This window comes from Pristiophorus japonicus, chromosome 18 (genome assembly GCF_044704955.1).
Source record: "Pristiophorus japonicus isolate sPriJap1 chromosome 18, sPriJap1.hap1, whole genome shotgun sequence".
NCBI lineage: Eukaryota > Metazoa > Chordata > Chondrichthyes > Pristiophoridae > Pristiophorus > Pristiophorus japonicus.
The window spans coordinates 69602371-69629093 of NC_091994.1; positions in this window are offsets into that span (position 1 = coordinate 69602371).

The window sequence follows — 26723 nt, forward strand, 5'->3', positions numbered from 1 at the left end:
GCTGCGCAGAGTAGTATTAACCCATACTGCACGGTGTAATATTAACCCACACTGCCCCGTGTAGTATTAACCCACTCTGCCCAGTGTAGAATTAACCCACGCTGCCCAGTGTAGTATTAACCCACACTGCCCAGTGTAGTATTAACCTACACTGCCCGGTTTAGAATTAACTCATACTGCCCAGTGTAGTATTAAACCACACTGCCCAGTGTAGTATTTACACACACTGCCCAGTGTAATATTAACCCACACTGCCCGGTGTAGTATAAACCCACACTGCCCAGTGTGTTATTAACCCACACTGCCCAGTGTAGTATTAACCACATTGCCCAGTGTAGTATTAACCCACACTGCTCAGTTTAGAATTAACACAAACTGTCCAGTGTAGTATTAACCCACACTGCCCAGTGTAGCAGTAACCTTGACTGCCCCCGTGTAGTATTAACCCACAATGCCCAGTATAGTACAAACCCACACTACCCAGTGTACTTTTAACCCACACTGCCCAGTTTAGTATTAGCCCACACTGCCCAGTGTAGTAGTCACCCCCACTGTGCAGTGTAGAATTAACCCACACTGCCCGGTGTAGTATTAACCCACTCTGCCCAGTGTAGAATTAACCCATGCTGCCCGGTGTAGTATTAACCCACACTGCCCAATGTAGTATTAACCCACACTGCCCGGTTTATAATTAACGCATACTGCCCAGTGTGGTATTAAACCACACTGCCCAGTGTAGTATTTACCCACACTGCCTCGTGTAGTATTAACCCACACTGCCCGGTGTAGTATAAACCCACACTGCCCAGTGTGGTATTAACCCACATTGTCCAGTGTAGTATCAACACACGCTCCCCAGTGTAGTATTGACTCACACTGCCCAGTGAAGTATTAACCCACACTGCCCAGTGTAGTATTAACCCACACTGCCAGTGTAGTATTAACCCACACTGCCCATTGTAATATTAACCCACACTGCCCAGTGTAGTATTAACCCACACTGCCCAGTGTAGAATTAACCCATAATGCCCAGTGTAGTATTAACACATACCGCCCAGTGTAGAATTAACCCATACTGCCCAGTGTAGAATTAACCCATACCGCCCGGTGTAGTATTAATCCACACAGACCAGCATATCATTAACCCACTTTGCCCAGTGGAGTATTATCCCACACTGCCCAGTGTAGGAGTAATTCACACTGCCCAGTGTAGTATTAACCCACACTGACCAGTGTAGTATCAACCCACGCTCCTCAGTGTCGTATTGACTCACACTGCCCATTGAAGTATTAACCCACACTGCCCAGAGTAGTATTAACCCACACTGCCCAGTATAGTATTAACCCACACTGCCCATTGTAGTATTAACCCACACTGCCCAGTGTAGTATTAACCCACACTGCCCAGTGTAGAATTAACCCATACTACCCAGTGTAACATTAACCCATACTGCCCGGTGTAGTATTAATCCACAAAGACCAGTGTATTATTAACCCACATTGCCCAGTGTAGTATTAACCCACACTGCCCAGTGTAGTATTAACCCATACTGCCCAGAGTAGTATTAACCCACACTGCCCAGTGCAGTATTAACTCACACTGCCAGTGTAGTATCAACCCATTCTCCTCCGTGTAGTATTGACTCACACTGCCCAGTGAAGTATTAACCCACACTGCCCAGTGTAGTATTAACCCACACTGCCTTGTGTAGAATAAACCCACACTGCCCTGTGTAGTATGAACCCATATTGCCCTGTGTATTATTAACCCACACAGCACAGAGTAGTATTAACCCACACTGCCCGGTATAGTATAAACCCACACTGCCCGGTGTTGTATTAACCCACACTGCCCGGTTTAGTATTAACCCACACTGCCCAGTGTAGTATTAACCCAGACTGCCCAATGTAGTATTACCCTCACTGCCCAGTGTAGTATTCACTCCCACTGTGGAGTGTAGAATTAACCCACACTGCCCGGTGTAGTATTAATCCACACTGCCCGGTGTTGTATTAACCCACACTGCCCGGTTTAGTATTAACCCACACTGCCCAGTGTAGTATTAACCCAGACTGCCCAATGTAGTATTACCCTCACTGCCCAGTGTAGTATTGACCCACACTGTCCAGTGTAGGTTTAACCCACACTGCCCAGTGTTGTATTAACCCACACTGCTCAGTGTAGTATTACCCTCACCGCCCAGTGTAGTATTATCCCCACTGCCCAGTGTAGAATTAACCCACACTGCCCAGTGTAGTATTAACCCACACTTCCCTGTGTAGAATTAACCCAACTGCCCTGTGTAGTATTAACCCATATTGCCCTGTGTAGTATTAACCCACACTGCCCAGTGTAGTATTAACCCACACTTCCCAGTGTAGAATCAACCCACACTGCCCTGTGTAGTATTAACCCATATTGCCCTGTGTGGTATTAATCCACACTGTCCAGTGTAGTATTAACCCACACTGCCCAGTGTTGTTTTAATGCACACTGCCCAGTGTAGTTTCTGTCAATACTTCCCAGTGTACTGTTAACCCACACTGCCCAGAGTAGTATTAACCCACACTGCCCAGTGTAGTATTAATGCTCACTGCCCAGTGCATGTTAATACACACAGCCGAGTGTAGTATTAACCCACACTGCCCAGTGTAGTATTAAAATAACACTGCCCAGTTTAGTATTAACGCACACTGCCAGTGTAGTATTAACCCACACTGCCCATTGTAATATTAACCCACACTGCCCAGTGTAGTATTGACCCACACTGCCCAGTGTAGAATTAACCCATAATGCCCAGTGTAGTATTAACACATACCGCCCAGTGTAGAATTAACCCATACTGCCCAGTGTAGAATTAACCCATACCGCCCGGTGTAGTATTAATCCACACAGACCAGCATATCATTAACCCACTTTGCCCAGTGGAGTATTATCCCACACTGCCCAGTGTAGGAGTAATTCACACTGCCCAGTGTAGTATTAACCCACACTGACCAGTGTAGTATCAACCCACGCTCCTCAGTGTCGTATTGACTCACACTGCCCATTGAAGTATTAACCCACACTGCCCAGAGTAGTATTAACCCACACTGCCCAGTATAGTATTAACCCACACTGCCCATTGTGGTATTAACCCACACTGCCCAGTGTAGTATTAACCCACACTGCCCAGTGTAGAATTAACCCATACTACCCAGTGTAACATTAACCCATACTGCCCGGTGTAGTATTAATCCACACAGACCAGTGTATTATTAACCCACATTGCCCAGTGTAGTATTAACCCACACTGCCCAGTGTAGTATTAACCCATACTGCCCAGAGTAGTATTAACCCACACTGCCCAGTGCAGTATTAACTCACACTGCCAGTGTAGTATCAACCCATTCTCCTCCGTGTAGTATTGACTCACACTGCCCAGTGAAGTATTAACCCACACTGCCCAGTGTAGTATTAACCCACACTGCCTTGTGTAGAATAAACCCACACTGCCCTGTGTAGTATGAACCCATATTGCCCTGTGTATTATTAACCCACACTGCACAGAGTAGTATTAACCCACACTGCCCGGTATAGTATAAACCCACATAGCCCAGTGTAGTATTAACCCATACTGCATGGTGTAGTATTAACCCACAATGCCTAATGTAGTAGTAATCCACACTGCCCAGTGTAGTATTAACCACATTGCCCAGTGTATTATTAACCCACACTGCTCAGTTTAGAATTAACACATACTGTCCAATGTAGTATTAACCCACACTGCCCAGTGTAGCAGTAACCTTGACTGCCCCGTGTCGTATTAACCCACAATGCCCAGTATAGTATAAATCCACACTGCCCAGTGTACTTTTAACTCACACTGCCCAGTTTAGTATTAGCCCACACTGCCCAGTGTAGTATTCACTCCCACTGTGCAGTGTAGAATTAACCCACACTGCCCGGTGTAGTATTAACCCATACTGCCCGGTGTTGTATTAACCCACACTGCCCGGTTTAGTATTAACCCACACTGCCCAGTGTAGTATTAACCCAGACTGCCCAATGTAGTATTACCCTCACTGCCCAGTGTAGTATTGACCCACACTGTCCAGTGTAGGTTTAACCCACACTGCCCAGTGTTGTATTAACCCACACTGCTCAGTGTAGTATTACCCTCACCGCCCAGTGTAGTATTATCCCCACTGCCCAGTGTAGAATTAATCCACACTGCCCAGTGTAGTATTAACCCACACTTCCCTGTGTAGAATTAACCCAACTGCCCTGTGTAGTATTAACCCATATTGCCCTGTGTAGTATTAACCCACACTGCCCAGTGTAGTATTAACCCACACTTCCCAGTGTAGAATCAACCCACACTGCCCTGTGTAGTATTAACCCATATTGCCCTATGTAGTATTAATCCACACTGTCCAGTGTAGTATTAACCCACACTGCCCGGTGTTGTTTTAATGCACACTGCCCAGTGTAGTTTCTGTCAATACTTCCCAGTGTACTGTTAACCCACACTGCCCAGAGTAGTATTAACCCACACTGCCCAGTGTAGTATTAATGCTCACTGCCCAGTGCATGTTAATACACACAGCCGAGTGTAGTATTAACCCACACTGCCCAGTGTAGTATTAAAATAACACTACCCAGTTTAGTATTAACGCACACTGCCCAGTGTAGTATTAATCCACACTGCCCAGTGAAGTATGAACCCACATTGCCCAGTGTAGTATTAACCCACACTGCCCAGTGTATTATTAACCCACGCTGCCCGGTGTAATATTAACCCACACTGCCCAGTGTAGTATTAACCCACACTGTCCGGTTTAGAATTAACTCATACTGCCCAGTGTTGTATTAAACCACACTGCCCAGTGAAGTATTAACCCACACGGCCCAGTGTAGTATTAACCCACACTGCCAGTGTAGTATTAACCCACACTGCCCATTGTAATATTAACCCACACTGTCCGGTTTAGAATTAACTCATACTGCCCAGTGTAGTATTAAACCACACTGCCCAGTGAAGTATTAACCCACACTGCCCAGTGCAGTATTAACCCACACTGCCCAGTGTAGAATTAACCCATAATGCCCAGTGTAGTATTAACTCATACTGCCCAGTGTCGTATTAAACCACACTGCCCAGTGAAGTATTAACCCACATGGCCCAGTGTAGTATTAACCCACACTGCCAGTGTAGTATTAATCCACACTGCCCATTGTAATATTAACCCACACTGTCCGGTTTAGAATTAACTCATACTGCCCAGTGTAGTATTAAACCACACTGCCCAGTGAAGTATTAACCCACACTGCCCAGTGTAGTATTAACCCACACTGCCCAGTTTAGAATTAACCCATAATGCCCAGTGTAGTATTAACTCATACCGCCCAGTGTAGAATTAACCCATACTGCCCAGTGTAGTATTAACCCATACCGCCCGGTGTAATATTAATCCACACAGTCCAGCGTATTATCAACCCACTTTGCCCAGTGTAGTATTATCCCACACTGCCCAGTGTAGGAGTAATTCACACTGCCCAGTGTAGTATTAACCCACACTAACCAGTGTAGTATCAACCCACGCTCCTCAGTGTCATAACTCACACTGCCCATTGAAGTATTAATCCACACAGACCAGTGTAGTATTAACCCATACTGCCCAGTGTAGTATTAACCCACACTGCCCAGTGTAGTATTAACTCACACTGCCCAGTGTAGTATCAACCCATGCTCCTCAGTGTAGTATTGACTCACACTGCCCAGTGAAGTATTAACCCACACTGCCCAGTGTAGTATTAACCCACACTGCCTTGTGTAGAATAAACCCACTTTGCCCTGTGTAGCATTAACCCATACTGCCCTGTGTATTATTAACCCACGCTGCGCAGAGTAGTATTAACCCATACTGCACGGTGTAGTATTAACCCACACTGCCCCGTGTAGTATTAACCCACTCTGCCCAGTGTAGAATTAACCCACGCTGCCCGGTGTAGTATTAACCCACACTGCCCAGTGTAGTATTAACCTACACTGCCCGGTTTAGAATTAACTCATACTGCCCAGTGTAATATTAAACCACACTGCCCAGTGTAGTATTTACACACACTGCCCAGTGTAATATTAACCCACACTGCCCGGTGTAGTATAAACCCACACTGCCCAGTGTGTTATTAACCCACACTGCCCAGTGTAGTATTAACCACATTGCCCAGTGTAGTATTAACCCACACTGCTCAGTTTAGAATTAACACAAACTGTCCAGTGTAGTATTAACCCACACTGCCCAGTGTAGCAGTAACCTTGACTGCCCCCGTGTAGTATTAACCCACAATGCCTAGTATAGTACAAACCCACACTACCCAGTGTACTTTTAACCCACACTGCCCAGTTTAGTATTAGCCCACACTGCCCAGTGTAGTAGTCACCCCCACTGTGCAGTGTAGAATTAACCCACACTGCCCGGTGTAGTATTAACCCACTCTGCCCAGTGTAGAATTAACCCATGCTGCCCGGTGTAGTATTAACCCACACTGCCCAATGTAGTATTAACCCACACTGCCCGGTTTATAATTAACGCATACTGCCCAGTGTGGTATTAAACCACACTGCCCAGTGTAGTATTTACCCACACTGCCTAGTGTAGTATTAACCCACACTGCCCGGTGTAGTATAAACCCACACTGCCCAGTGTGGTATTAACCCACATTGTCCAGTGTAGTGTCAACACACGCTCCCCAGTGTAGTATTGACTCACACTGCCCAGTGAAGTATTAACCCACACTGCCCAGTGTAGTATTAACCCACACTGCCAGTGTAGTATTAACCCACACTGCCCATTGTAATATTAACCCACACTGCCCAGTGTAGTATTAACCCACACTGCCCAGTGTAAAATTACACACATTGCCCATTGTAGTATTAACCCACACCGCCCAGTGTAGAATTAACCCATACTGCCCAGTGTAGAATTAACCCATACCGCCCGGTGTAGTATTAATCCACACAGACCAGCATATCATTAACCCACTTTGCCCAGTGGAGTATTATCCCACACTGCCCAGTGTAGGAGTAATTCACACTGCCCAGTGTAGTATTAACCCACACTGACCAGTGTAGTATCAACCCACGCTCCTCAGTGTCGTATTGACTCACACTGCCCATTGAAGTATTAAACCACACTGCCCAGAGTAGTATTAACCCACACTGCCCAGTATAGTATTAACCCACACTGCCCATTGTAGTATTAACCCACACTGCCCAGTGTAGTATTAACCCACACTGCCCAGTGTAGAATTAACCCATACTACCCAGTGTAACATTAACCCATACTGCCCGGTGTAGTATTAATCCACACAGACCAGTGTATTATTAACCCACATTGCCCAGTGTAGTATTAACCCACACTGCCCAGTGTAGTATTAACCCATACTGCCCAGAGTAGTATTAACCCACACTGCCCAGTGCAGTATTAACTCACACTGCCAGTGTAGTATCAACCCATTCTCCTCCGTGTAGTATTGACTCACACTGCCCAGTGAAGTATTAACCCACAATGCCCAGTGTAGTATTAACCCACACTGCCTTGTGTAGAATAAACCCACACTGCCCTGTGTAGTATGAACCCATATTGCCCTGTGTATTATTAACCCACACTGCACAGAGTAGTATTAACCCACACTGCCCGGTATAGTATAAACCCACATAGCCCAGTGTAGTATTAACCCATACTGCACGGTGTAGTATTAACCCACACTGCCCAGTGTAGAATTAACCCACACTGCCCAGTGTAGTATTAACCCACACTTCCCTGTGTAGAATTAACCCAACTGCCCTGTGTAGTATTAACCCATATTGCCCTGTGTAGTATTAACCCACACTGCCCAGTGTAGTATTAACCCACACTTCCCAGTGTAGAATCAACCCACACTGCCCTGTGTAGTATTAACCCATATTGCCCTGTGTAGTATTAATCCACACTGTCCAGTGTAGTATTAACCCACACTGCCCAGTGTTGTTTTAATGCACACTGCCCAATGTAGTTTCTGTCAATACTTCCCAGTGTACTGTTAACCCACACTGCCCAGAGTAGTATTAACCCACACTGCCCAGTGTAGTATTAATGCTCACTGCCCAGTGCATGTTAATACACACAGCCGAGTGTAGTATTAACCCACACTGCCCAGTGTAGTATTAAAATAACACTGCCCAGTTTAGTATTAACGCACACTGCCCAGTGTAGTATTAATCCACACTGCCCAGTGAAGTATGAACCCACATTGCCCAGTGTAGTATTAACCCACACTGAACAGTGTAGTATTAACCCATACTGCCCAGTGTAGTATTAACCCATAATGCCCAGTGTAGTATTAACCCACACTGCCCAGTGTAGGATTAATTCACGTTGCCCTGTGTAGTATTAACCCACACTGCCCAGTGCAGAATTAATACACACTGCCCTGTGTAGTATTAACCCATACTGCCCAGTGTAGAATTAATACACACTGCCCTGTGTAGTATTAACCCATACTGCCTTGTGTAGTATTAACCCACACTGCGCAGTGTAGTATTAATCCACATTGCCCAGTGTAGTATTAATCCACATTGCCCAGTGTTGTATTAACCCACACTGCCCAGTGTAGTATTAATCCACATTGCCCAGTGTAGTATAAACGCACACTACCCGGAGTAGTATTACTCCACACTGCCCAATGTAGTATTCACCCACACTGCCCAGTGCAGTATTAAACCACTCTGCCCAGGTTAGTATTAACCCACACTGCCCAATGTACTATTAACCCACACTGCACGGTGTACTATTAACCCACACTGCCCAGTGTACTATTAACCCACACTGCCCGGTGTAATATTAACCCACACTGCCCCGTGTAATATTAACCCACACTGCCCAATCTACTATTAACCCACACTGCCCGGTCTAGTTTTAACCTCCTCTGCCCAGCGTAGAATTAACGCACGCCGCCCGGTGTAGTATTAACCCACACTGCCCAGTGTAGTATTAACCCACATTGCCCAGTGAAGTATAAACCCATACTGCCCAGTTTCGAATTAACTCATACTGCCCAGTGTAGTATTAAACCACACTGCCCAGTGTAGCATTTACCCACACTGCCCAGTGTAGTATTAACCCACACTGCCCGGTGTAGTATAAACCCACACTGCCCAGTGTGGTATTAACCCACATTGTCCAGTGTAGTATCAACCCACGCTCCCCAGTGTAGTATTGACTCACACTGTCCAGTGAAGTATTAACCCACACTGCCCATTGTAGTATGAACCCACACTGCCCAGTGTAGAATTAATAAACACTGCCCTGTGTAATATTAACCCGTACTGCCTTGTGTAGTATTAACCCACTCTGCGCAGAGTAATATTAACGCACACTGCCCGGAGTAGTATTACTCCACACTGCCCAGTGTAGTATTCACCCACACTTCCCAGTGCAGTATTAAACCATACTGCCCAGGTTAGTATTAACCCACACTGCCCAATGTACTATTAACCCACACTGCCCTGTGTAGTATTAACCCCCTCTGCCCAGTGTAGAATTAACCCACGCTGCCCGGTGTAGTATTAACCCACACTGCCCAGTGTAGTATTAACCCACACTGCCCGGTTTAGAATTAACTCATACTGCCCAGTGTAGTATTAAACCACACTGCCCAGTGTTGTATTTACCCACACTGCCCAGTGTAGTATTGACTCACACTGCCCAGTGAAGTATTAACCCACACTGCCCAGTGAAGTATTAACCCACACTGCCCAGTGTAGTATTAACCCACACTGCCAGTGTAGTATTAACCCACACTGCCCAGTGTAAATTAATACACACTGCCCTGTGTAGTATGAACCCATACTGCCCAGTGTAGAATTAATACACACTGCCCTGTGTAGTATTAACCCATACTGCCTTGTGTAGTATTAACCCACACTGCGCAGTGTAGTATTAATCCACATTGCCCAGTGTAGTATTAACCCACATTGCCCAGTGTTGTGTTAACCCACACTTCCCAGTGCAGTATTAATCCACATTGCCCAGTGTAGCATAAACGCACACTGCCCGGAGTAGTATTACTCCACACTGCCCAGTGTAGTATTCACCCACACTGCCCAGTGCAGTATTAAACCACTCTGCCCAGGTTAGTATTAACCCACACTGCCCAATGTACTATTAACCCACACTGCCCGGTGTACTATTAACCCACACTGCCCAGTGTACTATTAACCCACACTACCCGGTGTACTATTAACCCACACTGCCAAGTGTGGTATTAACCCACATTGTCCAGTGTAGTATCAACCCACGCTCCCCAGTGTAGTATTGACTCACACTGCCCAGTGTAGTATTAACCCACACTGCCCAATCTACCATTTACCCACACTGCCCGGTCTAGTATTCACCCCCTCTGCCCAGTGTAGAATTAACCCACGCCGCCCGGTGTAGTATTAACCCACACTGCCCAGTGTAGTATTAAACCACGCTGCCCAGTTTAGAATTAACTCATACTGCCCAGTGTAGTATTAAACCACACTGCCAGTGTAGTATTTACCCACACTGCCCAGTGTAGTATTAACCCACACTGCCCGGTGTAGTATAAACGCACACTGCCCAGTGTTGTATTAACCCACATTGTCCAGTGTAGTATCAACCCACGCTCCCCAGTGTAGTATTGACTCACACTGCCCAGTGAAGTATTAACCCACACTGCCCAGTGTAGTATTAACCCACACTGCCAGTGTAGTATTAACCCACACTGCCCATTGTAGTATGAACCCACACTGCCCAGTGTAGAATTAATGCACACTGCCCTGTGTAATATTAACCCGTACTGCCTTGTGTAGTATTAACCCACACTGCGCAGAGTAATAATAACCCACACGGCCCAGTGTAGTATTAACCCACATTGCCCAGTGTTGTATTAACCCACACTGCCCAGTGTAGTATTAATCCACATTGCCCAGTGTAGTATTAACGCACACTGCCCGGAGTAGAATTACCCCACACTGCCCAGTGTAGTATTCACCCACACTGCCCAGTGCAGTATTAAACCACACTGCCCAGGTTAGTATTAACCCACACTGCCCAATGTACTATTAACCCACACTGCCCGCTGTAGTATTAACCCCCTCTGCCCAGTGTAGAATTAACCCACACTGCCCGGTGTAGTATTAACCCACACTGCCCAGTGTAGTATTAACCCACACTGCCCGGTTTAGAATTAACTCATACTGCCCAGTGTAGTATTAAACCACACTGCTCATTGTAGTATTTACCCACACTGCCCAGTGTAGTATTGACTCACACTGCCCAGTGAAGTATTAACCCACACTGCCCAGTGAAGTATGGACCCACACTGCCCAGTGTAGTATTAGCCCACACTGCCAGTGTAGTTTTAACCCACACTGCCCATTGTAATATTAAGCCACACTGCCCAGTGTAGTATTAACCCACACTGCCCAGTGTAGAATTAACCCATAATGCCCAGTGTAGTATTAACCCATACCGCCCAGTGTAGAATTAACCCATACTGCCCAGTGTAGTATTAACCCACACTGCCCGGTGTAGTATTAATCCACACAGACCAGCGTATTATTAACCCACTTTGCCCAGTGTAGTATTATCCCACACTGCCCAGTGTAGGAGTAATTCACACTGCCCAGTGTAGTATTAACCCACACTGACCAGTGTAGTATCAACTCACGCTCCTCAGTGTTGTATTGACTCACACTGCCCATTGAAGTATTAAACCACACTGCCCATTGTAGTATTAACCCATACTGCCTTGTGTAGTATTAACCCACACTGCGCAGAGTAATAATAACCCACACGGCCCAGTGTAGTATTAACCCACATTGCCCAGTGTTGTATTAACCCACACTGCCCAGTGTGGTATTAACCCACATTGTCCAGTGTAGTATCAACCCACGCTCCCCAGTGTAGTATTGACTCACACTGTCCAGTGAAGTATTAACCCACACTGCCCATTGTAGTATGAACCCACACTGCCCAGTGTAGAATTAATAAACACTGCCCTGTGTAATATTAACCCGTACTGCCTTGTGTAGTATTAACCCACTCTGCGCAGAGTAATATTAACGCACACTGCCCGGAGTAGTATTACTCCACACTGCCCAGTGTAGTATTCACCCACACTTCCCAGTGCAGTATTAAACCACACTGCCCAGGTTAGTATTAACCCACACTGCCCAATGTACTATTAACCCACACTGCCCTGTGTAGTATTAACCCCCTCTGCCCAGTGTAGAATTAACCCACGCTGCCCGGTGTAGTATTAACCCACACTGCCCAGTGTAGTATTAACCCACACTGCCCGGTTTAGAATTAACTCATACTGCCCAGTGTAGTATTAAACCACACTCCCCAGTGTTGTATTTACCCACACTGCCCAGTGTAGTATTGACTCACACTGCCCAGTGAAGTATTAACCCACACTGCCCAGTGAAGTATTAACCCACACTGCCAAGTGTAGTATGAACCCATACTGCCCAGTGTAGAATTAATACACACTGCCCTGTGTAGTATTAACCCATACTGCCTTGTGTAGTATTAACCCACACTGCGCAGTGTAGTATTAATCCACATTGCCCAGTGTAGTATTAACCCACATTGCCCAGTGTTGTGTTAACCCACACTTCCCAGTGCAGTATTAATCCACATTGCCCAGTGTAGTATAAACGCACACTGCCCGGAGTAGTATTACTCCACACTGCCCAGTGTAGTATTCACCCACACTGCCCAGTGCAGTATTAAACCACTCTGCCCAGGTTAGTATTAACCCACACTGCCCAATGTACTATTAACCCACACTGCCCGGTGTACTATTAACCCACACTGCCCAGTGTACTATTAACCCACATTGTCCAGTGTAGTATCAACCCACGCTCCCCAGTGTAGTATTGACTCACACTGCCCAGTGTAGTATTAACCCACACTGCCCAATCTACCATTTACCCACACTGCCCGGTCTAGTATTCACCCCCTCTGCCCAGTGTAGAATTAACCCACGCCGCCCGGTGTAGTATTAACCCACACTGCCCAGTGTAGTATTAAACCACGCTGCCCAGTTTAGAATTAACTCATACTGCCCAGTGTAGTATTAAACCACACTGCCCAGTGTAGTATTTACCCACACTGCCCAGTGTAGTATTAACCCACACTGCCCGGTGTAGTATAAACCCACACTGCCCAGTGTGGTATTAACCCACATTGTCCAGTGTAGTATCAACCCACGCTCCCCAGTGTAGTATTGACTCACACTGCCCAGTGAAGTATTAACCCACACTGCCCAGTGTAGTATTAACCCACACTGCCAGTGTAGTATTAACCCACACTGCCCATTGTAGTATGAACCCACACTGCCCAGTGTAGAATTAATACACACTGCCCTGTGTAATATTAACCCGTACTGCCTTGTGTAGTATTAACCCACAGTGCGCAGAGTAATAATAACCCACACGGCCCAGTGTAGTATTAACCCACATTGCCCAGTGTTGTATTAACCCACACTGCCCAGTGTAGTATTAATCCACATTGCCCAGTGTAGTATTAACGCACACTGCCCGGAGTAGAATTACCCCACACTGCCCAGTGTAGTATTCACCCACACTGCCCAGTGCAGTATTAAACCACACTGCCCAGGTTAGTATTAACCCACACTGCCCAATGTACTATTAACCCACACTGCCCGCTGTAGTATTAACCCCCTCTGCCCAGTGTAGAATTAACCCACACTGCCCGGTGTAGTATTAACCCACACTGCCCAGTGTAGTATTAACCCACACTGCCCGGTTTAGAATTAACTCATACTGCCCAGTGTAGTATTAAACCACACTGCTCATTGTAGTATTTACCCACACTGCCCAGTGTAGTATTGACTCACACTGCCCAGTGAAGTATTAACCCACACTGCCCAGTGAAGTATGGACCCACACTGCCCAGTGTAGTATTAGCCCACACTGCCAGTGTAGTTTTAACCCACACTGCCCATTGTAATATTAAGCCACACTGCCCAGTGTAGTATTAACCCACACTGCCCAGTGTAGAATTAACCCATAATGCCCAGTGTAGTATTAACCCATACCGCCCAGTGTAGAATTAACCCATACTGCCCAGTGTAGTATTAACCCACACTGCCCGGTGTAGTATTAATCCACACAGACCAGCGTATTATTAACCCACTTTGCCCAGTGTAGTATTATCCCACACTGCCCAGTGTAGGAGTAATTCACACTGCCCAGTGTAGTATTAACCCACACTGACCAGTGTAGTATCAACTCACGCTCCTCAGTGTCGTATTGACTCACACTGCCCATTGAAGTATTAAACCACACTGCCCATTGTAGTATTAACCCATACTGCCTTGTGTAGTATTAACCCACACTGCGCAGAGTAATAATAACCCACACGGCCCAGTGTAGTATTAACCCACATTGCCCAGTGTTGTATTAACCCACACTGCCCAGTGTAGTATTAATCCACATTGCCCTGTGTAGTATAAACGCACACTGCGCGGAGTAGTATTACTCCACACTGCCCAGTGTAGTATTCACCCACACTGCCCAGTGCAGTATTAAACCACACTGCCCGGTGTACTATTAACCCACACTGCCCAGTGTAGTATTAATCCTCACTGTCCCGTGTAGTATTAACCCACACTGCCCAATGTACTATTAACCCACACTGCCCGGTGTAGTATTAACCCCCTCTGCCCAGTGTAGAATTAACCCACGCCGCCCGGTGTAGTATTAACCCACACTGCCCAGTGTAGTATTAACCCACGCTGCCCAGTTTAGAATTAACTCATACTGGCCAGTGTAGTATTAAACCACACTGCCCAGTGTAGTATTTACCCACACTGCCCAGTGTAGTATTAACCCACACTGCCCGGTGTAGTATAAACCCACACTGCCCAGTGTGGTATTAACCCACATTGTCCAGTGTAGTATCAACCCACGCTTCCCAGTGTAGTATTGACTCACACTGCCCAGTGAAGTATTAAACCACACTGCCCAGTGTAGTATTAACCCACACTGCTAGTGTAGTATTAACCCACACTGCCCATTGTAGTATGAACCCACACTGCCCAGTGTAGAATTAATACACACTGCCCTGTTTAATATTAACCCGTACTGCCTTGTGTAGTATTAACCCACACTGCGCAGAGTAATAATAACCCACACGGCCCAGTGTAGTATTAACCCACATTGCCCAGTGTTGTATTAACCCACACTGCCCAGTGTAGTATTAATCCACATTGCCCAGTGTAGTATTAACGCACAATGCCCGGAGTAGTATTACTCCACACTTCCCAGTGTAGTATTCACCCACACTGCCCAGTGCAGTATTAAACCACACTGCCCAGGTTAGTATTAACCCACACTGCCCAATGTACTATTACCCCACACTGCCCGGTGTAGTATTATTCCCCTATGCCCAGTGTAGAATTAACCCACGCTGCCCGGTGTAGTATTAACCCACACTGCCCAGTGTAGTATTAACCCACACTGCCCGGTTTAGAATTAACTCATACTGCCCAGTGTAGTATTAAACCACACTGCCCAGTGTAGTATTAACCCACATTGTCCAGTGTAGTATCAACCCACGCTCCCCAGTGTAGTATTGACTCACACTGCCCAGTGAAGTATTAACCCACACTGCCCAGTGTAGTATTAACCCACACTGCCCAGTGTAGTATTAACCCACACTGCCAGTGTAGTATTAACCCACACTGCCCATGGTAATATTAAGCCACACTGCCCAGTGTAGTATTAACCCACACTGCCCAGTGTAGAATTAACCCATAATGCCCAGTGTAGTATTAACCCATACCGCCCAGTGTAGAATTACCCATACTGCCCAGTGTAGTATTAACCCACACTGCCCGGTGTAGTATTAATCCACACAGACCAGCGTATTATTAACCCACTTTGCCCAGTGTAGTATTATCCCACACTGCCCAGTGTAGGAGTAATTCACACTGCCCAGTGTAGTATTAACGCACACTGACCAGTGTAGTATCAACTCATGCTCCTCAGTGTCGTATTGACTCACACTGCCCATTGAATTATTAAACCACACTGCCCATTGTAGTATTAACCCATACTGCCTTGTGTAGTATTAACCCACACTGTGCAGAGCAATAATTACCCACACGGCCCAGTGTAGTATTAACCCACAATGCCCAGTGTTGTATTAACCCGCACTGCCCAGTGTAGTATTAATCCACATTGCCCAGTGTAGTATAAACGCACACTGCCCGGAGTAGTATTACTCCACACTGCCAAGTGTAGTATTCACCCACACTGCCCAGTGCAGTATTAAACCACTCTGCCCAGGTTAGTATTAACCCACATTGCCCAATGTACTATTAACCCACACTTCCCGGTGTACTATTAACCCCCTCTGCCCAGTGTAGAATTAACCCACGCCGCCCGGTGTAGTATTAACCCACACTGCCCATTGTAGTATTAACCCACGCTCTCCAGTTTAGAATTAACTCATACTGCCCAGTGTATTATTAAACCACACTGCCCAGTGTAATATTTACCCACACTGCCCAGTGTATTATTAACCCACAGTGCCCGGTGTAGTATAAACCCACACTGCCCAGTGTGGTATTAACCCACATTGTCCAGTGTAGTATCAACCCACGCTCCCCAGTGTAGTATTGACTCACACTGCCCAGTGAAGTATTAACCCACACTGCCCAGTGTAGTATTAACCCACACTGCCAGTGTAGTATTAACCCACACTGCCCATTGTAGTATGAACCCACACTGCCCAGTGTAGAATTAATACACAATGCCCTGTGTAATATTAACCCGTACTGCCTTGTGTAGTATTAACCCACACTGTGCAGAGTAATAATAACCCACACGGCCCAGTGTAGTATTAACCCACATTGCCCAGTGTTGTATTTACCCACACTGCCCAGTGTAGTATTAATCCACATTGCCCAGTGTAGTATTAATGCACAATGCCCGGAGTAGTATTACTCCACACTGCCCAGTGTAGTATTCACCCACACTGCCCAGTGCAGTATTAAACCACACTGCCCAGGTTAGTATTAACCCACACTGCCCAATGTACTATTAACCCACACTGCCCGGTGTAGTATTAACCCACACTGCCCAGTGTAGTATTAACCCACACTGCCCGGTTTAGAATTAACTCATACTGCCCAGTGTAGTATTAAACCACACTGCCCAGTGTAGTATTTACCCACACTTCCCAGTGTAGTATTAACCCACACTGCCCGGTGTAGTATAAACCCACACTGCCCAGTGTGGTATTAACCCACATTGTCCAGTGTAGTATCAACCCACGCTCCCCAGTGTAGTATTGACTCACTGCCCAGTGAAGTATTAACCCACACTGCCCAGTGTAGTATTAACCCACACTGCCAGTGTAGTATTAACCCACACTGCCCATTGTAATATTAAGCCACACTGTCCAGTGTAGTATTAACCCACACTGCCCAGTGCAGAATTAACTGATAATGCCCAGTGTAGTATTAACCCATACCGCCCAGTGTAGAATTAACCCATACTGCCCAGTGTAGTATTAACCCACACTGCCTGGTGTAGTATTAATCCACACAGACCAGCGTATTATTAACCCACTTTGCCCAGTGTAATATTATCCCACACTGCCCAGTGTAGAAGTAATTTACATTGCCCAGTGTAGTATTAACCCACACTGACCAGTGTAGTATCAACTCACGCTCCTCAGTGTCGTATTGACTCACACTGCCCATTGAAGTATTAAACCACACTGCCCATTGTAGTATTAACCCACGCTGCCCAGAAAATATTAACCCACACTGCCCATTGTAGTATTAACTCACACTGCCCAGTGTAGTATTAACCCACACTGCCCAGTGTAGTATTAACCCACACTGCCTTGTGTAGAATAAACCCACACTGCCCTGTGTAGTATTAACCCATACTGCCCTGTGTATTATTAACCCACACTGCGCAGAGTAGTATTAACCCACACTGCCCGGTATAGTATAAACCGACATAGCCCAGTGTAGTATTAACCTATACTGCACGGTGTAGTATTAACCCACAATGCCCAATGTAGTAGCAACCCACACTGCCCAGTGTAGTATTAACCACATTGCCCAGTGTAGTATTAACCCACACTGCCCAGTGTAGCAGTAACCTTGACTGCCCCGTGTAGTATTAACCCACAATGCCCAGTATAGTATAAACCCACACTGCCCAGCGTACCTCTAACCCACACTGCCCAGTTTAGTATTAGCCCACACTGCCCAGTGTAGTATTGACCCCCATTGTGCAGTGTAGAATTAACCCAAACTGCCCGGTGTAGTATTAACCCACACTGCCCAGTGTAGTATTGACCCACACTGTCCAGTGTAGGTTTAACCCACACTGCCCAGTGTTGTATTAACCCTCACTTCTCAGTGTAGTATTACCCTCACTGCCCAGTGTAGTATTATCCCCACTGCCCAGTGTAGAATTAACCCACACTGCCCAGTGTAGTATTAACCCACACTTCCCTGTGTAGAATTAACCCAACTGCCCTGTGTAGTATTAACCCATATTGCCCTATGTAGTATTAACCCACACTGCCCTGTGTAGTATTAATCCACACTACCCAATGTAGTATTAACCCACACTGCCCAGTGTAGAATTAACCCCGCTGCCCAGTTTAGTATTAACCCACACTTCCCAGTGTAGAATGATCCCACATTGCCCTGTGTAGTATTAACCCATATTGCCCTGTGTAGTATTAATCCACACTGTCCAGTGTAGTATTAACCCACACTGCCCAGTGTTGTTTTAATGCACACTGCCCAGTGTAGTTTCTGTCAATACTTCCCAGTGTACTGTTAACCCACACTGCCCAGTGTAGTATTAACCCATACCGCCCAGTGTAGTACTAACCCACACTGCTCAGTTTAGTATTAACCCACACTGCCCAGAGTAGTATTAATCCACACTACCCAATGTAGTATTAACCCACACTGCCCGGTGTAGTATTAACCCACACTGCCCCGTGTAGTATTAATCCACACTACCCAATGTAGTATTAACCCACACTGCCCAGTGTAGTATTAACCCACATTGCCCAGTGTAGTATTAACCCACACTGCCCAGTGTAGTATTAACCCACACTACCTAATGTAATATTAGCCCACACTGCCCAGTGTAGAATTAACCCCGCTGCCCATTGTAGTATTAACCCACACTTCCCAGTGTAGAATTAACCCACATTGCCCTGTATAGTATTAACCCATATTGCCCTGTGTAGTATTAATCCACACTGTCCAGTGTAGTATTAACTCACACTGCCCAGTGTTGTTTTAATGCACACTGCCCAGTGTCGTTTCTGTCAATACTTCCCAGTGTACTGTTAACCCACACTGCCCAGTGTAGTATTAACCCACACTGCCCTGTGTAGTATTAAAACAACTCTGCCCAGTTTAGTATTAACCCACACTGCCCAGTGTAGTATTAACACACACTGCCCAGTGCAGTATGAACCCACATTGCCCTGTGTAATATTAACCCACAGTGCCCGGTGTAGTATTAAATAATATTGCCCAGTATCATATTAATCCACACTGCCCAGTGTAGTATTAACCCACACTGCCCAGCTTAGTATTAATGCTCACTGCCCAGTGCAGTGTTAATCCGCACTGCCCGGTGTAGTATTAACCCACACTGCCCGGCTTAGTATTAACCCACACTGCCCAGTGTAGTATTAACCCAGACTGCCCAATGTAGTATTACCCGCACTGCCCAGTGTAGTATTGACCCACACTGTCCAGTGTAGCATTAACCCACACTGCCCAGTGTAGTATTAATCCACACTACCCAATGTAGTATTAACCCACACCGCCCAGTGTAGTATTAACCCACACTGCCCAGTGTATTATTAACCCACATTGCCCAGTGTATTATTAACCCACATTGCCCGGTGTCGTATTAACCCACACTACCCAATGTAATATTAGCCCACACTGCTCAGTGTAGAATTAACCCCGCTGCCCAATGTAGTATTATCCCACACTTCCCAGTGTAGAATTAACCCACACTGCCCTGTGCAGTATTAACCCATATTGCCCTGTGTAGTATTAATCCACACTGTCCAGTGTAGTATTAACCCACACTGCCCAGTGTTGTTTTAATGCACACTGCCCAGTGTAGTTTCTGTCAATACTTCCCAGTGTACTTTTAACCCACACTGCCCAGTGTAGTATTAACCCATATCGCCCAGTGTATTATTAACCCACACTGCCCAGTTTAGTATTAACCCACACTGCCCAGAGTAGTATTAACCCACACTACCCAGTGTAGTATTAATGCTCACTGCCCATTGCAGTGTTAATACACACTGCCCAGAGTAGTATTAACCCACACTGCCCTGTGTAGTATTAAAACAACACTGCCCAGTTTAGTATTAACCCACACTGCCCAGTGTTGTATTAACCCACACTGCCCAGTGTAGTATGAACTCACATTGCCCAGTGTAGTATTAACCCACACTGCCCAGTGTAGTATTAAATAATATTGCCCAGTATCGTATTAATCCACACTGCCCAGTGTAGTATTAACCCACACTGCCCAACTTAGTATTAATGCTCACTGCCCAGTGCAGTGTTAATCCGCACTGCCCAGTGTAGTATTAACCCACACTGCCCTGTGTGGTATTAAAACAACACTGCCCAGTGTAGTATTAACCCACACTGCCCAGTGTAGTATTAACCCACACTGCCCAGTTTAGTATGAAAGCACATTGCCCAGTGTAGTATTAACCCACACTGCCCAGTGTAATATTAACCCACACTGCCCTGTGTTGTATTAACCCACACTGCTCAGTGTAGTATTAACCCACACTACCCGTTGTAGTATTAACCCACACTGCCCAGTGTAGCCTTAAAAAACACTGCCCAGTGTAGAATTAATCCACACTGCCCAGTGTAGAATTAATCCACACTGCCCAGTGTAGTATTAACCCACACTGATCAGTGAGTATCAACCCACACTGCACAGTGTAGTATTAACCAACTCTGCCCAGTGTAGTATTAGTCAAAACTGCCCAGTGTAGTATTAATCCACACTGCCCGAGTCGTATTAACTCATACTGTCCAGTTTAGTATGAACCCAACCTACCCAGTTTAGTATTAACCCACATTGCACAGTTTAGTAATAACTGACACTGCCCAGTGTTGCATTAACCCACACTGTCCCAAGTAGTATTAACCCACACTGCCCGGTGTAGTATTAACCCACACTGCCCAGTGTAGTATTGACCCACACTGTCCAGTGTAGGTTTAACCCATACTGCCCAGTGTTGTATTAACCCACACTTCTCAGTGTAGTATTACCCTCACTGCCCAGTGTAGTATTATCCCCACTGCCCAGTGTAGAATTAACCCACACTGCCCAGTGTAGTATTAACCCACACTTCCCTGTGTAGAATTAACCCAACTGCCCTGTGTAGTATTAACCATGTTGCCCTGTGTAGTATTAACCCACACTGCCCTGTGTAGTATTAACCCACACTGCCCAGTGTTGTATTAACCCACACTTCTCAGTGTAGTATTACCCTCACTGCCCAGTGTAGTATTATCCCCACTGCCCAGTGTAGAATTAACCCACACTGCCCAGTGTAGTATTAACCCACACTTCCCTGTGTAGAATTAACCCAACTGCCCTGTGTAGTATTAACCATGTTGCCCTGTGTAGTATTAACCCACACTGCCCTGTGTAGTATTAATCCACACTACCCAATGTAGTATTTACCCACACTGCCCAGTGCCGTATTAACCCACATTGCCCAGTGTAGTATTAACCCGCATTGCCCAGTGTAGTATTAACCCACATTGCCCGGTGTAGTATTAACCCACACTTCCCAGTGTAGTATTAACCCACACTGCCCAGTGTTGTTTTAATGCACACTGCCCAGTGTAGTTTCTGTCAATACTTCCCAGTGTACTGTTAATCCACACTGCCCAGTGTAGTATTAACCCATACTGCCCAGTGTAGTACTAACCCACACTGCCCAGTTTAGTATTAACCCACACTGCCCAGAGTAGTATTAATCCACACTACCCAATGTAGTATTAATCCACACTGCCCAGTGTAGTATTAACCCACACTGATCAGTGAGTATTAACCCACACTGCACAGTGTAGTATCAACCCACACTGCCCAGTGTAGTATTAACCAACTCTGCCCAGTGTAGTATTAGTCAAAACTGCCCAGTGTAGTATTAATCCACACTGCCCGAGTCGTATTAACTCATACTGTCCAGTGTAGTATGAACCCAACCTACCCAGTTTAGTATTAACCCACATTGCACAGTGTAGTAATAACCGACACTGCCCAGTGTCGTATTAACCCATACTGTCCAGAGTAGTATTAACCCACACTGTCCAGTGTAGTATTAACCTAAACTGCCCAGTGTAGTATTACACACATTGCCCATTGTAGTATTAACCCACACCGCCCAGTGTAGAAATAACCCATACTGCCCAGTGTAGTATTAACCCATACCGCCCAGTGTAGTATTGACCCTCACAGAACAGTGTATTATTAACCCACATTGCCCAGTGCAGTATTAACCCATACTGCCCAGTGTAGTATTAACCCTCATTGCCTGGTGTAGTGTTAAACAACTCTTCCCGGTTTAGTATTAACGCACACTGCCCAGTGTAGTATTAACCCACATTGCTCAGTGCAGTATTAACCCACATTGCCCAGTGTAGTATTAACCCTCATTGCCTGGTGTAGTTTTAAACAACTCTTCCCGGTTTAGTATTAACCCACACTGCCCAGTGTAGTATTAACTCACACTGCCCAGTGTAGTATTAACCCACATTGCCCCATGTAGTATTAACCCACACTGCCCAGTTTAGTGTTAACCCTCACTGCCCAGTGCGGTGTTAACCCACATTGCCAAATGCAGTATTAACCCACACTGCCCAGTGTAGTATTAAACCACACTGCCCAGTGTAGTATTAACCCACACTTCCCAGTGCAGTATTAATCCACACTGCCCAGTGTAGTATTAATCAATACTGCCCAGTGTAGTATTAACCCACACTGCCCAGTGTCGTTTTAACCCACACTTCCCAGTGTAGTATTAATCCGCACTGCCCAGTGTAGTATTAACCCACACTGCCAAGTGTAGTATTAACCGACACTGCCCACTATAGTATTAACCCACACTGCCCAGTTTAGTATAAACCTACAGTGCCCAGTGTAGCATTAACCATGACTGCCCAGTATAGTATCAACCCACACTGCCCAATGTAGTATTAACTTACACTGCCCAGTGTAGTATTAACCCACACTGCCGAGTGTAGTATTAACCCACACTGCCCCATGTAGTATTAACCCACACTGCCTAGTTTAGTGTTAACCCTCACTGCCCCGTGTATTTTTAACGCACACTGCCCAGTTTAGTATTAACCCACACTGCCCTGTGTAGTATTAACCCACATATGCACAGTGCAGTATTACCCACACTGCCCAGTGTAGCATTGACCCACACTGCCCAGTGTAGTATTAAACCACACTGCCCAGTGTAATATTAACCCACACTGACCAGTGTAGCATTAACCTTGACGGCCCAGTGTAGTATTAACCCACACTGCTGGGTGGAGTACAAACGCACACTGCCCAGTGTAGTATTAACCCACACTGCCCAGTTTAGTTTTAGTCGACAATGCCCAGTGTTGAATTAACCCACAGGGCCAGGTGTAGTATTAACCCACACTGCCCAGTGTAGAATTAACCCAAACTGCCCGATGTAGTATTAACACATACGGCCCAGTGTAGTATTAACTCACACTGCCCAGTGTAGTATTAACACACACCACAGTATGTTATTACCTACATTGCCCGTTGTAGTATTAACCCACACTGCCCAGTGTAGTATTAACCCACACTGCCCAGTGTAGAATTAACCCACACTTGCCGGTGTAGTATTAACCCATACCACCCAGTGTAGTATTACCCCACACTGCACAGTGTAATATTGACCAACACTGCCCAGTGTTGTATTAACCCACACTGCCCAGTGTAGAATTAATATGACATTGCACCTTGTAGTATTAACCCACACGGCCCAGTGTAGTATTAACGCACACTGCCCAGTGCAATATTAATCCACGCTGCCCAGTGTAGTATTAACCCACACTGCCCAGTGCAATATTAATCCACACTGCCCAGTGTACTATTAACCCATACAGCCCAGTGTAGTATTAACCCACACTGCCCAGTGTAGGACTAAGCCACACTGCCCAATGTAGTATTAACCCACACTGCACAGTGTAGTATTAACCCACACTGCCCAGTGTTGTATTAACCCATATTGCCCAGTGTAATATTAACCCACATTGCCCGGTGTAGTATTAACCCACACTGCCCAGTTTTGTATTAACCCACACTGCCCAGTGTAGTATTAACCCACACCGCCCAGTGTAGTATTAACCCACACTTCCCAGTGCAGTATTAATCCACACTGCCCAGTGTAGTATTAATCAATACTGCCCAGTGTAGTATTAACCCACACTGCCCAGTGTCATTTTAACCCACACTTCCCAGTGTAGTATTAACCCACACTGCCCAGTGTAGTATTAACCCACACTGCCATGTGTAGTATTAACCATGACTGCCCAGTATAATATTAACCCACACTGCCCATTGTAGTATTAACTTACACTGCCCAGTGTAGTATTAACCCACACTGCTGAGTGTAGTATTAATCCACACTGTCCAGTGTTGTATTAACCTACACTGCCCAGTGTAGTATAACACACATTGCCCATTGTAGTATTAACCCACACCGCCCAGTGTAGAATTAACCCACACTGCTCAGTGTAGTATTAACCCCCATTGCCTGGTGTAGTATTAAACAACTCTTCCCGGTTTAGTATTAACCCACACTGCCCAGTGTAGTATTAACCCACATTGCCCAGTGTAGTATTCACCCTCATTGCCTGGTGTCGTTTTATACAACCATTCCCGGTTTAGTATTAACCCACACTGCCCAGTGTAGTATTAACCCACACTGCCCAGTGTAGTATTAACCCACACTGATCAGTGAGTATTAACCCACACTGCACAGTGTAGTATCAACCCACACTGCCCAGTGTAGTATTAATCAACTCTGCCCAGTGTAGTATTAGTCAAAACTGCCCAGTGTAGTATTAATCCACACTGCCTGAGTCATATTAACTCATACTGTCCAGTGTAGTATGAACCCAACCTACCCAGTTTAGTATTAACCCACATTGCACAGTGTAGTAATAACCGACACTGCCCAGTGTCGTATTAACCCACACTGTCCAGAGTAGTATTAACCCACACTGTCCAGTGTAGTATTAACCTAAACTGCCCAGTGTAGTATTACACACATTGCCCATTGTAGTATTAACCCACACCGCCCAGTGTAGAATTAACCCATACTGCCCAGTGTAGTATTAACCCATACCGCCCAGTGTAGTATTAACCCTCATTGCCTGGTGTAGTATTAAACAACTCTTCCCGGTTTAGTATTAACCCACACTGCCCAGTGTAGTATTAACCCACATTGCTCAGTGCAGTATTAACCCACATTGCCCAGTGTAGTATTAACCCTCATTGCCTGGTGTAGTTTTAAACAACTCTTCCCGGTTTAGTATTAACCCACACTGCCCAGTGTAGTATTAACCCACACTGCCCCGTGTATTTTTAACGCACACTGCCCAGTTTAGTGTTAACCCACACTGCCCTGTGTAGTATTAACCCACATATGCACAGTGCAGTATTACCCACACTGCCCTATGTAGCATTGACCCACACTGCCCAGTGTAGAATTAACCCACGCTGCCCATTGTCGTATTAACCCACACTGCCCAGTGTAGTATTAACCCACATTGCCCAGTGTAGTATTAAACCACACTGCCCAGTGTAATATTAACCCACACTGACCAGTGTAGCATTAACCTTGACGGCCCAGTGTAGTATTAACCCACACTGCTGGGTGGAGTACAAACGCACACTTCCCAGTGTAGTATTAACCCACACTGCCCAGTTTAGTTTTAGCCGACACTGCCCAGTGTTGAATTAACCCACAGTGCCAGGTGTAGTATTAACCCACACTGCCCAGTGTAGAATTAACCCACACTGCCCGATGTAGTATCAACCCACACTGCCCAGTGTAGTATTAACCCACACTGCCCAGTGTAGAATTAACCCACACTTGCCGGTGTAGTATTAACCCATACCGCCCAGTGTAGTATTACCCCACACTGCACAGTGTAATATTGACCAACACGGCCCAGTGTTGTATTAACCCACAGTGCCCAGTGTAGAATTAATATGACATTGCACATTGTAGTATTAACCCACACTGCCCAGTGTCGTATTAACCCACACTGTCCAGAGTAGTATTAACCCACACTGTCCAGTGTAGTATTAACCTGAACTGCCCAGTGTAGTATTACACACATTGCCCATTGTAGTATTAACCCACACCGCCCAGTGTAGAATTAACCCATACTGCCCAGTGTAGTATTAACCCATACCGCCCAGTGTAGTATTGACCCTCACAGAACAGTGTATTATTAACCCACACTGCCCAGTATAGTATTAACCCACATTGCTCAGTGCAGTATTAACCCACATTGCCCAGTGTAGTATTAACCCTCAATGCCTGGT